Source organism: Thalassophryne amazonica, chromosome 3, assembly GCF_902500255.1.
Source record: "Thalassophryne amazonica chromosome 3, fThaAma1.1, whole genome shotgun sequence".
Taxonomy (NCBI): Eukaryota; Metazoa; Chordata; class Actinopteri; order Batrachoidiformes; family Batrachoididae; genus Thalassophryne; species Thalassophryne amazonica.
The window spans coordinates 30,021,686-30,038,491 of record NC_047105.1 but is presented as its reverse complement, the minus strand read 5'-3'; the positions used below and the strand labels follow the sequence as shown (position 1 = coordinate 30,038,491).

Genomic DNA, 16,806 nt, shown 5'->3' with positions numbered 1-16,806 from the left:
ACGTATGCTCTTTAGGGTTTTAGCGGGGGAAAATTTAGCGAAAGAAATAAATAAATAAAGCAATCGAGCGAAGCATTGCTTCAATCTGCAAACCACGCTTCGATTGGTTCAAGGTTCAAAGCAAAGCCGCGCTGCAGAAAAGTTGATTAAGGACCCGTTGCAGGGTCTGTCTGTAATCAATGTAGAGAAATGATCATTTTCCTGACAAACACCCACCAAAACAATGGCCACTCTGAAGGACCGATAACAGAATCGTTAAGCACAAAGCTTATTGATGTCGGTGGATCGAATCATTTCTTAACGATACCCGAAAGGAACCGGTTCTCGATACCCATCCCTAGTAACTACATCAAGATTGATTACACTTCTGGCACACTGTGTATTCTGTAAAATGCATGCACCCACCCTCTGTCTATTGATGGTGCATTTATTTGATTATTTGTTGATGTCTGTGTGCACTACTTGTACATTGGAGTTTGAGGAAACTCAATTTCGAACCTGTGTGAAATTACTGTTACATGATCTGATTGACAACAAAGTTCACTTTGATGTTAATTAAAAACCTGTTTGTCCAGTTAATTATGAGCTCTGAAACAGAGGGACTGCAGAAAAATGGTCCCCAAGATAAATAATCAAGTAGGGGTGTCGAGGGGAAAAAAAAAAAATAAAAAAAAAAATAAAAATAAAAAAATCGATTCACGTCCGACTCGCGATTCTTAATCGATCCAAAATGTCCAAGAATCGATTTTTAAAAAGCATTTTCTTGCTTACTCGCTGCGTGTACCGTTTGTCAGGCAACGGCTTCCGTACTACAGCGTCCCCGCGAGGGGGGGGGGGGGGGTCCGGCGTGCTTCAAACACTCATGAACACTCAGCCATCAGTGGCTGTAGCTTAGCATGGCGGACGAAGAGCTAATTCAGCCAGCACCGTCTTTGCTGAAGGCAAATGTTTGGGCGCATTTTGGATTTTATTATTTGCTGCGTAAGAAGGAGCTTGAGATGACTTATGCAGTGTGCAAAATCTGCAAAATGAAAGTCAAGTACTTCGGAAACACTTCAAATCCGCAAGCCCACATGCTACGTCATCACCCAGAGCTAAAAGAGGGGCGCAGTGTTATCTGCTGACTACTGACCAGCACTTCGCTAAACTGCCAGCCAACTCCGAAAGAGCAAAGCAGGTAAGTAAATTTACATCTAGAACCACTTGATTACCCTTGTAAAGCTGCATTTTCTTAAACAAACATTTTTTTTAAGTAATATAACTATTTCTCAGAGCTCTTTGAATCAAAAATCGATTCTGAATCGAATCGTCACCCCAAGAATTGGAATCGAATTGAATCGTGAGTTGTTGAACGATTCACATCCCTATAATCAAATATCCCTAAATTGTTCAAGGGTTATTTTTGTTCAGCCCCTTGAAAAAAGTTAAATCTATGACTAAATTTTGACCATTTAATTTCTGGCTTATTGGGGTGACTGACTGTAAATTACAAAATCCATAAATGTCATCTTGCAATATTTTCCCACAATAATCATTCACAATATGACCTTTACATCATGTACTCCATTTTTCATGTGTTACATAATCTGTGGTATTAAATCTTTAGTGATTAAATACCTTAATTAAACTTGGCAACCTCTCTATATGGAACAGTTTTTTTTTTTTCCTGAATAGTGAAATATGATGCGGCTGCCTCATTAAAATTTTGTGCCATGGCAGTCTCGGGTGGTATCAACACTGGGCCATGCTCGAAGCAAAGGTTCAGGCAAAAATACACTCAACAAAAATATAAACGCAACACTTTTGGTTTTGCTCCCATTTTGTATGAGATGAACTCAAAGATCTAAAACTTTTTCCACATACACAATATCACCATTTCCCTCAAATATTGTTCACAAACCAGTTGAAATCTGTGATAGTGAGCACTTCTCCTTTGCTGAGATAATCCATCCCACCTCACAGGTGTGCCATACGAAGATGCTGATTAGACACCATGATTAGTGCACAGGTGTGCCTTAGACTGTCCACAATAAAAGGCCACTCTGAAAGGTGCAGTTTTATCACACAGCACAATGCCACAGATGTCGCAAGATTTGAGGGAGCGTGCAATTGGCATGCTGACAGCAGGAATGTCAACCAGAGCTGTTGCTCGTGTATTGAATGTTCATTTCTCTACCATAAGCTGTCTCCAAAGGCGTTTCAGAGAATTTGGCAGTACATCCAACCAGCCTCACAACCGCAGACCACGTGTAACCACACCAGCCCAGGACCTCCACATCCAGCATGTTCACCTCCAAGATCGTCTGAGACCAGCCACTCGGACAGCTGCTGGAACAATTGGTTTGCATAACCAAAGAATTTCTGCACAAACTGTCAGAAACCGTCTCAGGGAAGCTCATCCTTCTCTTAAATAAAGGTTCTACATACCCACAGCGTCCTGAGGCATGGACTCTCCATATACATATATACACATATATATACACATACACACACATATACACATTTTATTTTTTTTAATTGTTGATTGTTTTATGCTTTTTGTTAAACCTCTGTGGCACTTGGAGATTTGTTTACAAATGTAAAGTAATATAAATAAAATGTATTATTATTATATGTGCAGATTATCAACAAAATCAATACACATTGCCTGACACAGATACAGGCTTATCTTCTTCAAAGTGTCTGAAATGTGCATTTAGTAGGGATGGGTATCAAAAAACAGTTCCTGTTAAGCATCGATAAGAAATGATTCAATCCACCGACCTCAATAGACTTTTTGCTTAAGGATTCCCTTATTGGTTCTTCAGTTCATATTACGTTAGAGCGGTCATTGTTTTTGAGGATGAGTGACGGAAAAATGATCATTTCTCTACTCTGATTGCTATAGAGTTAAATTTGTCTCATTTATACCTGAAAGGAAATGCTTTTGACAAAAAAAACTACAGATTTTGTTCAGCTCTACTCATGTCCAGGGATCTAGGATCCAGTGACCCATGTACAGATTTTATTTATTTTTATTTATGTCCAGAGATCAAGGATCCAGTGATCAACTTCATATTTATTTACTCTGAGACTCAACAAAATGTTGACATAGAAAACCTGTAAAGCCTACTTTTAGTACACAGAAAATTCACAAGCGGTATTGATAAGGGAATCGATAATGGCATCGATAAATAAAATCTTATCAATACCCATCCCTAGCATTCAGTGAAGAAAACTGTTGTGAAGCAGCGCTTCGTATGACTTCACTAGCATAAATAGGTTGTGTTCCAATTCAGAGGCTGCACGCGGCAAAGGCTGCAACTGTTCAGTGTTCATGGCATTAGTGGGGCGACTAGGCTGTTCCATTTCAAAGGCTACTTGTGAAGCAGACAAAGTGAGCAGATCTCTTTTCACCTGCAAAGACTACATCAGGTGGATCCTCCATGACCCAAACAATCCCATGAGTCACTGCGTGATTCCTCGCCACCCCCCCCAAGAAAAAAAAATGGCTGGCTTAAAAAATATGTATATAAAACACTTTTAGGCTCCATTTGTACAACTGTCAACAAGTCATATTTGGAAGCAAAGCATAAATAAGTACTGAAAAAATGATTACTAAACTCAGTGGTGGCACAGTTCCGCTAATCAGCGAAGCAAATTTTTTTTGTTCACGGATTAGCTTTTCAGCTAACTACAAAAACAATCAGCAGATCAATTAGCTTCTGCTAAATTTAGTTACGCTAACTTAGTCCGCTAGCATTTTATCGCCGGCATAGGGTAAGTGTACCCACTAAGCCCATGAACCCTTTAAGCCTACTTTCAACTTTGTTGTCAATTTACAAAAAAAGGAAATATATTTTCCCATCCATTACATCATTCAATCAAAGGGTTTGTTACTTCCATGACATTTTTTATTGCATACAAATTGTTCAATTAGCCTCACCCCAAAGTATACAGTCTCAGGACCCCTGACTCTACAAGGCAACCAAAAACTTTGGTGTTTTGGGACCTGTGAGATTTCATTCATTTTCAGCAAATTTCAGCGACATCTTTGGTAAGTGCATTCATATTATGTCAAATAAGAGGTAAATGTACTAATTTTGATTTATAGATAAATAGTATTTTGCCAAATTATATGATTTCCCATCAAATGGAAAGATGAGTTCTATGAGCTAGCAAACACAGCTGATCTCATTCTAACACACCTAGCCCTGTTAATGCTACTCTGCCACAAGAACTAAGGTTGTCAGCTATAAATATTAAGCATTTTGTTATTCATTTAACACTGATATATGGATACACACATCATAAATTGTTCTGTGGAGCTGATTAATTTCATAAACTTTTTTTTTTTTTAACAGGTGGGCATCCCATCAAAATGCATGCAAACTACAGCAGGCACATGCTAATATTCAATAACAAAAACTTTATATTTCTGAGTGTGCACAGTAGTAACTGCTGTAATCAATTAACCAATCAATCAATATACTTTACTGCGGACTCAACTACATAGTATAATAATACGTACCGGTCCACAGACTCTAAAAAAAAAATAAAAAATAAAAAAAATAAAAAAATCTAAAACATCAGCTAACCAGAGCTGATATGTAACAGATTAAACAGAGGTTTTCTAATTCGGGATACATAAAAAATACTGGATTCAAGCACCGCCATTATTATGCCATTCCTGGAGACCTCCAACCTTGACATAAATTCATACACGAGTTTCCGTATGACTGCTTTACAGCACTGTATATCGAGACCTGCACACAATAAACTTGTGCTCTCATACTTAGACAATCCTAAAAACATCTTTAGCAAGTTGTGATAGGATACATAGTCTGTTTATGGAGGCTCTTCTGTAGTTCCACCATAATTGTGCTGTGTACAATGAAGAGCAGTATGATCGAAATAGGGTTAATTTAACATCCCAACAACATATATGGAATTTACTCAAAGCATTTCCTTGTGCATAAAGTTTTCTAATCTGTCTAACAATGTCAGCATCATCAGACAGATCCTTTGAAAAAATGCAATGTTTGATGAAAACTATAATTAGGCTCCATGTATAGTTTTGTGAGCATATCTTACATTTTGAAAGGAAAGCTTTGTCTTTTTAAGCGTTCCTCATGATGGAACCATTTAAGCCCAGCATGCTCTATTTAAGACCACCTCATGTATTTCAATAGCGAATTGCCTCTACTACAAGTTAAAGACATTTTTCTGTTCAAAAGTGTTTAGAAGTAACAGTTCAGTGTGTGACTTTAAATTACTGATCTACTGTACTAGATAGACAGATGTATAGACAGATAAAATGTAAATTTTAATATGTAAATATAAATGTATATTTTTAAAAGCATGTTCACTGTTATCCAGAGGTGTCAAGTAACGAAGTACAATACTTCGTTACTGTACTTAAGTACACTTTTTAGGTATCTATACTTTACTCCTTTACTTATTTTTCTGCCTACTTCTGACTTCTACTCATTACATTTTCACACAGGTATCTGTACTTTCTATTCCTTACATTTTTAAAACAAACAGCCTTGTTACTCTTGGCTTCAGTTTAATGTTTATATATATATATTTCACGTCATGTGCGCCTGTAATCAACTTTTCTGCAGCACGGCTTTGCTTTGAACCGTGAACCAATCCAAGCAGTGGTTCGCAGATTGAAGCAATGCTTCGACCTATTGCTTCGTTTATTCTTTCTTTCTTTTGCTTAATTTCCCCCCCGCTAAAACCCTAAAGAGCATACTTCTGAGTATTATTTACCTTTTCTATGTTAAACCGACCTGTTATGGTCTTCTGAAACAGTTGATAGATGTATTTTATAACTTAAAAACGGGAGCGACGCTAATGCGTTAGCATGTCTATGGCATTTTCAATGTTAAAAGTTAGCATTAATACGATACGATACACTTTATTGTACCTTCCGGGAAATTTGTCTTAGACTCCAAGAACTGCACAAGTAAAAAGTCAAACTGCCATGATATAATTACATAACTCATACAGTTTACATAACTTAATACACACATCAATCATACATATTGCACATCCCTAATACACATATCCAAATTACACATCCAAATCCAATCCACATCCAAAATCCATTAAGTAGCTCTCATCACGTTCGGGTGCATTTGTTTTCAAATTGTAATATTTCTTAAATTTATTTTTGTTTATATATTAATAATCGAATGATTATTATATACAATTTTATAGAAAGAGGCAAATAGAACCTGAATAGATACAGAAAATATAAACGCAACTAACAATGAACATACATAAATAAATAAATAAATACATACAGAAATAAGTGTTTCCTGTGAACACCTAGTGACTCTTACACCTCCACTTCATCCTTGTCTTATTTAATGACAGTTTGTTTCGGTCAAACCATATTTTCAATGTGTTGTGATTTTCTCCAGAACTATCTGCCAAACTAGAAAACTTCTGCATCCTAGTAAGAGCAGAATATTACTGGAATGAATTTGAATAAGTTGTATTTTTTTTTTTCTTCCTTCACTAAATGGATGCTGCACTCACTGCAGTTTATTGTCTGGAATAGTCCCAGATTGCATTTCAGAGCTTCTAGAATTGAAACATTTGCGTGCAGGTGGTGTTGGGGGGTAATTTTGGCTTTCGGGTCTTGGGCCACATGTAAAACGAATCAGTTTTTAAATTAAGCTTTCAATTCATATAGTGGCATCTACCTTTTTTTTTTAAAGGTTACTTTATACTTTTATACTTTAAGTAGGTTTTGGAGCACATACTTTTTCACTTTTACTTGAGTAAAGAGGTCAAGTTGATACTTCAACTTTTACCAGTGTTTTTAAACTGCAGTATCTATACTTCTACTTAAGTAACAAATGTGTGTACTTTTGACACCACTGCTGTTATCTAAAATACAGTGCTGTTTATTTTTAATTGACCTGCCTGAAATGAAACTAAATTAACTGATTCATTGTTCTGTGATTGTCATTGCACTGCACGTCATGTCATCTGTTCAGATCTTGTTCAAAGGGGATTTTGTAAAAAACATTCATTGTCATTTATAAAATATATTGCTTTAATTATATTTTTATACATTAATTATTGCATTAAACAAGTTTATGTTATCAATAAATGAGGTTATTGGCTTATTTGGAACACATTGTAACAATTAAGCCCATTCCAGACTGACTTTTTCCCTAAAATTTCTTAATTACGTCTTTTGAATTGTACATCAACTAGTTACTAAATATTTAAATGAGAGGTAAATCTCGCCCTTTAACAAATGTCACTTACAAACTATGTCAATATATGTAGGAAAAATAGACATACAGTGACCCAGACGTGTGGTAGAAGTCCTGAAAATCAAAGCAGGTTTGACTTATGGTTTTGATTTATAAACCAAATTAATCCAGATAGTTTATCTATAATGTCAACTCAAAAGTGAAAATATAACTTATCTTTTAATTTTAAAATAATGTGTTAATTCTGAAGGTTTGAACATTTAACACACACACGCGCGCCAAAAGGCATTATCAGAAAATGAGCCTCTGCTCATCACTGGTTGGTTGGTTTATTTAGATGTAACAACCAACATACCAGTTTTTGTAACGTGTTGGTTTTTTACAAATAAATGTGTATTTGTAAATGTCAATTTTTTTTCTTTTGTAAGAAAAAAAAGGCATTTGCAAAAGTAAAAATTCTGTTTGTTAAGTGTGATTCAGGGTAACAATCATGTGACATTTGGGTGGGTGCTAGCATTTTCCCCATAATGCCTTTTGACATCTGTGTGTGTGTTAATGTTCAAACCTTCAGAATTAGCACATTATTTTAAAATTAAAAGATGCTATATTTTCACTTTGTAAAAATTACAGAGTTGACAATGTAGATAAACTATACGGATTAATGGTTTCATAAATCAAAACAAGTCAAGCATGCTTTGCTTTTCATGACTTCTGCCTCATGTCTGGGGCACTGTATTTTGAACGTACATGACTTCCTTACAGCAGTAGTCAGGGCGCACAAAGACAGAAGCACTGACTCGGTTGTGTTGGGTTTGTGATCATCTGATTCTAATCAGAAGCGTCGGCAGTGCTTAAACTCAAAAATGGCTTGTCAACAGCTTAGAGTGTACCAAAGTCAATACTGAACATTAGCAGTTAGCTGTAGCTTCTGCTAAATTTTTTAGTGTTTTATCAGTTTAGCATTATCAAAGTGAACTTTTCAGTTAGCAGATTAGCAGTTATCGAAGCTAACGTTTTGGTTAGCTGTGCCTACCACTGACTAAACTACAGATTACACCCACTATGCTTGCTTGGCAAGTAGAAGTGTCAAAGTTGCCAGGCGACAGGAGGTAAGGGCAGCAAAACGCGCCATGAGCTACAGCCTTATTTCAAAATGGTTTGTTTCAGTCTCCGCTGTGTCTGAAGGACTGAAACCTGAAGAGTTTCATGAGACAGACCTCTGGAGGGTGCAAACCCTGAACTGAGACAAAGCCATAGCGGAGTCAAAGGGACAGCTAGCCACAACACACAGTTTTGTTGGTAATGTAAAAATTAACATTGGTCAGAGAAAATGGAGTGGTGTTAAACTGGTTTTATTTAAGTGTCGAAAAGAAGTCATTTGCTAAAAGCTTACACACTTTTCTGTCTGCTGTCACAACAGCTCACCATCATACTGACATCCATTAGTCAAATAACTTCTAACAATACCATAAAAAAAGCAATTTCTTTTGGCTTCTCTATGTATCTTTGACTGGACTGGGTTGTTTGACACGAGATGTTTCGCTTCTAATCGAAGAAGGTTCCTCAGCTAAAATTCTTGCTCTGGTAATCTGACTTCTGTCTTGATTCTTGTAGAGAAGAATAACAGAAGCCAGCAAAAGCTGGAGTTTTAAACCTAACCAGACCCCTCCCATCGAGAGGCAGACTGCTACTGGCTAGTGACTAACAACTGCTCTAATTAGCACCTACTGTGCTCTAGTTAGCACCCCCCTAATGTCAGGGCAGTCCCTCCCAACGATAGGACTGAGGCCTCACCTGATGACGTGAATGACTCATTACCATGAACAAAAGACAGACTGCTTTGACCTTTGACCTGAGTACCCCATTGTAAACAGGGGACAAAGCGTCTCAGAACCCCCCAGTTAAGGCCAGGTTTCAACTGTTTTACATACAATACTTTCTTCACTCCTCTCTCAAACCATTTCTTTTCTGTGGCTAAGATTTTAACTTCCTTGTCCTCAAATGTGTGGTTTGTGTCTTTAAGGTGGAGATGAACTGCAGACTGAGGTCCACCAGCGCCCTCTCTGCGGTGCTGGTATAGCCTTTTGTGCAACGGCTGCTTAGTCTCACCTATGTAGCGTTTGTTACAGTTTTCCTGACATCTAATAGAATACACTACATTGCTCTGTTTGTGACTAGGGATCCTGTACTTAGGGTGAACTAATTTCTGTCTCAAGGTATTAACAGGTTTAAAGTAAACTGGGATTTTGTGCTGTCTGAAGATCCTCTATAGTTTTTTTCCACCTACTCCTGCTAAATAAGGGAGAGACACTCTTCTTGGCTCCGTCTTCTGTCTGTCTGGTCTCTTTGTTCTTTATGACTTCTGCACTTTATCCAGGGACCATCATGGGTGCCCACATACTGTGAGGGCTTTCCATACATGTTCTTCAGCCGTTCCCTCTGTAGTTGTGGGCACCTGTAGGGCTCTGTGTTGAAGTTGGTTATATTTATAATCAACTTCATGTGTAAACTGTAAAATAAACCTCATTATTTCTTTGTCATAAGGATTTGATAAAATATTAGAAATCATTGCCATTTTGTAATGATACCTTGGCAGATATATCTGTACCAAATTGTTTTCCTCTCTAACATTGGTATCTCTCGGCCTCCACAAAAATCAATATCAGACTGACTAGCATTTATTGTTCTAGTTGCTGGCCAACAAGATGGCAGGGTTGGACAAACCCACCCACCTACATTTTTGCTGTCCATGCGCAACGCTGGCAAAATAGTTTTGTTCTGTACCATGTAGCTTTGAATTATTAGCGTTGCAAAAATCACCATTTCAAATGGAAAAATGCAAAAGGACATTAGCTTAGAAGTTTGCCTTTGTGGACCTTACCAAGTCAATAAATTGAAACATTACATTAATCAGGTTAGTTATTTTAAGTTCTAAATGGTCAGGTTAATGTCATGGCTAATGTCAGCAGTATGCCTGGTGTGGCGAAAATTTACGTAGCCCAGTGGGATGTGTAGAGAAAGATCATTTGAAAAGCACTGGGAAAGTATGAATGGCATTTTTGTTGTTTAATAAGAAGGGGGAAACTATCAAAGCCTCTGCAGAAGTATGCGGTGTAGTTGAGCATAGTAAGAGCGAAATGCACTAAAAATTGAATTCAAAAATTAAAATTGGCCCTCATCTATGTCTAATAATGTGGCACAGCCGCACCGTGGACTAGCCAGTCACCTAACTGTTGAGGTTAGCGGGCTAAAGCGCAGCGAAAAAAAAAAACAAAAAAAAACAAACAAAAAACTTAAAGAAAAGGAATAACGTCATGTCTGAGCTGAAGCCGCCGCATGCACAAAAACAACAATAGTGAAAAAAAGAATGGCCCCGAGGTAAAACGTGCAGTCGGCCTGCTTGCCGCTACGCCCTTCTCGTCGCATAACCCTGCGGAATTTTAAGATGGAGAGATAGATTACCGCCAGCTAGCTGCTAACAGGCTAGCCGAGCGGCCGTCAGTCGTCAAGCTAACGGGCTTTAACCCAGATCGATGCGTAAAAATGCATGTAGTCCCGTTAATAGCGTCATCCCAACGAGCATTTTAAAGGCCGCGAGTTATGTGCGAGGAAATTTAACGGGGGGATGCTGGCGCTAGGCGTGTGTTGGCCTGAATTTAACACCGCGGCACTTAAAGCAACATGTCGACTGTGATAAACGCGCATAATGTCGGCTGGTAGCTACCAGCCGCTAACGCTGGATGCTAACAAGCCTCACGATGGTCCGCCCCTCTGTTCAACTGAACCGCCTCACGGCTCGCTCCTGCAGAAAGAAATGCTCTGGAATTGCATCATTCCAACTCACGAACCGCACAGGTGTTTGGTGATGAGTCATAAGTCTCGGCCTAAATCCTTGCATCCAGCCCGAAACCACAATAGACAACCGCCGCCGCAGAGGTCCGAGAACGAGGCCACCGCTCCGGCGGCTAGCCCCCCGCCCCAAAACGCTCCCTTCAGCTCTTCACACACAGACTACCGAATCGTACGATGAAGGACTCACGTTAAAGCGTACTTGGAGTCCTGATTTGATTCTCTGGATGACGGGAATTTCTCAAGCTGCTCTCCGCTCGCTGCTCGGACTATTCAGGGCAGTACCACTTCCGCCTGCTCGGACACTTCCGCATCCCCCTAAACCCCCCTCCCCCCGCCGGTATCCACGGTAACCGCGCCAGGGGGTTTCCTAAGCATCTTCCGAGGGGCTTTGACGTCATGCGGGCCATGGCAACCGCTCCACAGGATGACGTTCGCCTGTTGCCGTGGTAACTGCCTTCATGAGGCGCCTGCTGTCGTATATAAGTTCAACACGGAGTCAGCTGACACTTTACAATGATGTTACAAATGCATGCAGGTCTGTTTCTCCACCACAACACCTACACAGCAACCACAAATCCCGCAGAGTCCGAAATCACTGCCTTGTTCCAGACCTTTTCAGCTGGAGGTGGTGGTGGGTCGATATTTGCTTTCCAAATAACAAAGCTGGACTGGCCATCTGGTATACGGAGCACAAATAGTAGACCGATAGCTATTGTAAGCATTATCTATCTATCTATCTATCTATCTATCTATCTATCTATCTATCTATCTATCTATCTATCTATCTATCTATCTATCTATCTATCTATCTATCTATCTATCTATCTATCTATCTATCTATCTATCTATCTATCTATCTATCTATCTATCTTCTATCGTTCTACTCCTGGATGAGATATCTACATTCAGGGTCAATCTAAAGACACTTGTGCATGGATTTGTTGATCATGGGAATATCGTTGCACACCAACAAACATATGGTCTTTGACAGATCCTTAGCCTGGTCAGATAGCTGGGAAATCCCAGAACCTACTGCAGCCTTCATCCACCGTCACAGCTGTTGGGCTACAAGCCATCACCTCCTCTGCCTGATCCACCATTGAGGACTTCTTGTTTCACCAGAACCCCGTTAGCTGTCATTCAGGGTTCCTGTTGGGCCTTCATGGTTACTGTAGTGACCAAGGTCCTCACCATATTTCACCCCAACAATCTATCTATCTATCTATCTATCTATCTATCTATCTATCTATCTATCTATCTATCTATCTATCTATCTATCTATCTATCTATCTATCTATCTATCTATCTATCTATCTATCTATCTATCTATCTATCTATCTGTCTGTCTGTCTGTCTGTCTGTCTGTCTGTCTGTCTGTCTGTCTGATCACAGGTTTGTGGGTTCTAGAGGTTAATGCAATGGGCTTGAGACCAAATCCCCATCAGACCAGAAAATCACGAAGGGCAATGTCCTTAATTCCCAAGTTACTTCCTGTGTGCACACCTAAATGGTCGACGAGTGTCTGTGTGCGTAAATGTGAGTCATCATGTAAAGTACCAGTAAAACACTTTGAGCATCTGCTTTACATGGAAAAGCACTGTAGAAATGCAGTCCATTTATCTATCTCGTCATATCTGGTGCTGAGTGTCCACCACCTTGGGTCCTAGTGGCAACCAGGATGCCATGCAAGCAGGCAACCAGTCTGTTCTCAAGTCTCAAAACTAACCATCTATCTTCTACAGCAGGGGTGGGCAACTTGTTCCAGAAAGGGCCAAGAGGGTGCAGGTTTTCTTTGCAGCCACTGACTCCACCAGGTGATTTCACTGATTAACTGATTCCATCTGCTCAAAGTGATATTAATCACCTGGCTGTTCTACAGCCAGGTGAAAGGTGGGCATCCCCTTGACATTTTGGGGTCATCCACAATTTGACATTTCCATCACTTTGGTTAATCTTGGTCATGACTTTCCATAAATAAACCTGTTTCCACTGCAGGAATTCAACCTACACACCAGATTTTGAGGAATGCGTACAGCGTACTGCGGTGAAGAACCACCAGACTCACAGTGATAGTGAGCATCTAATGCTAGTACTCAGCATTAAGTGTAAAGCAACATAAAAAAGTTTGCAAACTCTTAAAAGCAGCTGTATTTAGTTCATTTTTAAACTGCCTGTGGGCTTCTTGATAGCATTCATCTCCACTTCAAAATCTGTAAAGTAAGTTATTTCAGCTTTTCCTTTTTATTTATTTATTTTTTTTAATATCCATCATTAGTAAGTCCCTTCGGCTGCTCCCTTGTTTGCACTCGGAGTCGCCACAGCAAATCCAAGGTGGATCTGCATGTTGAATTGGCACAGGTTTTACGCCGGATGCCCTTCCTGATGCAACGGCACATTACATGGAGAAATGTGGCAGGGGTGGGATTTGAACCTGGAACCTTCTGCACTGAAACCAAGCGCATTAACCACTTGGCCACCACCCCTGCTTAAAAGAAAAAGAAAAAGAAAAAAAAAAAAACTGTGGCCCATTTCTGCAGATTCCTGTCTGGCTTTTTAATCCGGATGGCTAATGAGTGGTTTACGTCTTGTGAAAGTAAGTTTTTCTGCTTCTCCTTTTTTCACTCAGGGTCATCACATTTTGTTGAGTTGGCACAAGGTTTACACCTGATGCCCTTCCTGATGCAACTTCACATTACACACAGAATGGACATGGGTAGTGTTGAACCGGGAACCTTGCCAGACTGTCACATTAGCTACAAGTGGAAGCAAGTGACAGCTAGCGGTGGCAAGTGACGACTTGCCATTCATTTTCAACCAGAGTGGCCATTTTGCAGCGGTAAAAAACGGTGGCACTGCTACTGAGGTAAAAATAGACCAGAAGTCTATTTTATGCAAATTCTGAGGGACATAACACAGTGACTGCTAATCTGACTAAAAAGGCAACATGATGTCAGATGATTGTTTACTTGATCAAAATAATCCAAGATGGTGGAAAACACTCCTTAACAGCTATTTCTGTATAAATCTAATACAACCCCTGGCAAAAATTATGGAATCACTGGCCTCGCAGGATGTTCATTCAGTTGTTTAATTTTGTAGAAAAAAGCAGATCACAGACATGACACAAAACTAAAGTCATTTCAAATGGCAACTTTCTGGCATTAAGAAACACTATAAGAAATCAGGAAAAATAATTGTGGCAGTCAGTAACGGTTACTTTTTTAGACCAAGCAGAGGGAAAAAAATATGTAATCACTCAATTCTGAGGAATAAATTATGGAATCACCCTGTAAATTTTCATCCCCAAAACTAACACCTGCATCAAATCAGATCTGCTCGTTAGTCTGCATCTAAAAAGGAGTGATCACACCTTGGAGAGCTGTTGCACCAAGTGGACTGACATGAATCATGGCTCCAACACGAGAGATGTCAGTTGAAACAAAGGAGAGGATTATCAAACTCTTAAAAGAGGGTAAATCATCACGCAATGTTGCAAAAGATGTTGGTTGTTCACAGTCAGCTGTGTCTAAACTCTGGACCAAATACAAACAACATGGGAAGGTTGTTAAAGGCAAACATACTGGTAGACCAAGGACGACATCAAAGTGTCAAGACAGAAAACTTAAAGCAATATGTCTCAAAAATCGAAAATGCACAACAAGACAAATGATGAACGAATGGGAGGAAACTGGAGTCAACGTCTGTGACCAAACTGTAAGAAACATCCTAAAGGAAATGGGATTTACATACAGAAAAGCTAAAAGCTTTCATAAGCTCTTGTTGTTTTCCTTGATTGAACAGTTCAATTCCTGTTATTCAGGGCATTTTAAATCACTGGATTTGCTGTGTCCAGTTTTTGTGCAGTGCCTCTGATAGATATTCCCTATTTTTTCATCTTGAAACAGTTAAGCCCCATCACACATAGTAAGAATTAGTAAGATTGGTAAGGTTAGACCTGACTTGTGTGAAGCGCCTTGAGGCAACTTTGTTGTGATTTAGCGCTATATAAATGAAATCACTCACCCATCACTCATCTTCAACCGCTTATCCGGGATCAGGTCATGGGGGCAACAGCTCTAGCAGAGGTCCGCAGACTTCCCTTTTCCGGGCCACATTGACCACCTCTGACTGGGGGATCCTGAAGCATTCCGAGGCTAGTGTGGAGATATAATCTCTCCACCTAGTCCTGGGTCTTCCCCGGGGTTTCCTCCCAGATAGACATGCGTGGAACACCTCCCTAGGGAGGCGCCCTAAAGACAGATGCCCGAACCACCTTAGCTGGTTCCTTTCAACGCAAAGGAGCAGCGGCTCTACTCTGAGCTCCCCATGGATGGCTGAGCTTCTCACCTTATCTCCAAGGAAGACACCAGCCACCCTCCCAAGGAAGCCCATTTTGGCCGCTTGTACCTGCGATCTAGTTCTTTCGGTCATTACCCAACCCTCATGACCATAGGTGAGAGTAGGAACAAAGATTGACCAGTAGATCGAGGGCTTCACCTTTTGGCTCAGCTCCCTTTTTGTCACAACGGTATGGTAGAGCAAATGCAAAACCGCCCCTGCTGCACCGATTCTCCAGCCAATCTCGCACTCCATTGTCCCCTCATTCATGAACAAGTCCCTGAGGTACTTGAACTCCTTCACTTGGGGCAAGACCGCATTCCCTACCCGGAGTTGGCAATCCATCGGTTTCCTGCTGAGAACCATGGCCTCAGATTTAGAGGTGCTGATCCTCATCCCATCCGCTTCAGACTCAGCTGTGAACCAATCCAGTGAGTGTTGGAGGTCACAGGCCAATGAAGCCAACAGGACCATATCATCTGCCAAAACCAGTGATGAGACCTTGAGCCCACCAAACTGGAAACCCTCCTCCCCCCCGACTACGCCTCAATATCCTGTCCCTGAATATCATAAACAGGATTGGTGACAAGGCACAGCCGGAAATGATTCAGACTTACTGCCGAGCACCCGAACACAGCTCTCGCTTTGTGAGTACAGAGATTGGATGGCCCTGAGAAGGGACCCCCTCACTCCATACTCCCGCAGCACCTCCCACAGTATCTCCTGGGGTACCTGATCATTCGCCTTCTCCAAGTCCACAAAACGTAGACTAGATGGGCATACTCCTGGGCACCCTCCAGGATCCTTCTGAGAGTGAAGAGCTGGTCATTGTTCCACGACCAGGATGAAACCTATATTGTTCCTCTTCAACCAGAGGTTCGACTATCGGCCGCGATCAACAGTGATCAAATCATTTCAGATTCTATTTTGATGCCATTAGAATATATAGACTGCGATCAGGTAATGCAAAACTGCATATAGACCGTCGTCAGATGTGCGTTGCATCTCGATGGCACCAAGAGTGTTTTGAACATGTGCAACACACTCGGGACAGTCGAGCGAATGGGACCAAATATGTAGATGTTGCCAGACTGCCGTCTGTAGATCTTCAGACCATACCTCAATATTTCCCAATTGTGGGTAGATGTGTCATTGTGAAGCAATTCGGCCACAATTGGCATATGTGTGATGAGGGCATTAAGCAACTTGTTCCTGCAACATCTCCTTCTCCACCATCTACATCTCCATGAGTAGACCAAGACACCCAAGCCCATGTTGATTCTCAACATCTTCAAACCCCGGAAGGAAAAACAAAACTAAAAAAAAAAAATGGTCCTAACTGCATCCAGGTACACTTCTGATGATGGAGTCCAGCAAATCATTGCAATCTTGGATG

The 16,806-nt window shown here is 40.3% G+C and overlaps 1 protein-coding gene across 1 annotated transcript in view; it reads right to left on the bottom strand.

Moving 5' to 3' along the window:
* Positions 1-11,407, bottom strand: part of ywhaba (tyrosine 3-monooxygenase/tryptophan 5-monooxygenase activation protein, beta polypeptide a) — a 63,257-nt gene extending 51,850 nt beyond the window's left edge. Inside the window, exon 1 of the mRNA XM_034165969.1 lies at positions 11,260-11,407. The gene's annotated coding sequence lies outside the window, so the exon portion shown is untranslated. The remainder of the gene's footprint in view (positions 1-11,259) is intronic.
* Positions 11,408-16,806: the final 5,399 nt, after the last annotated feature.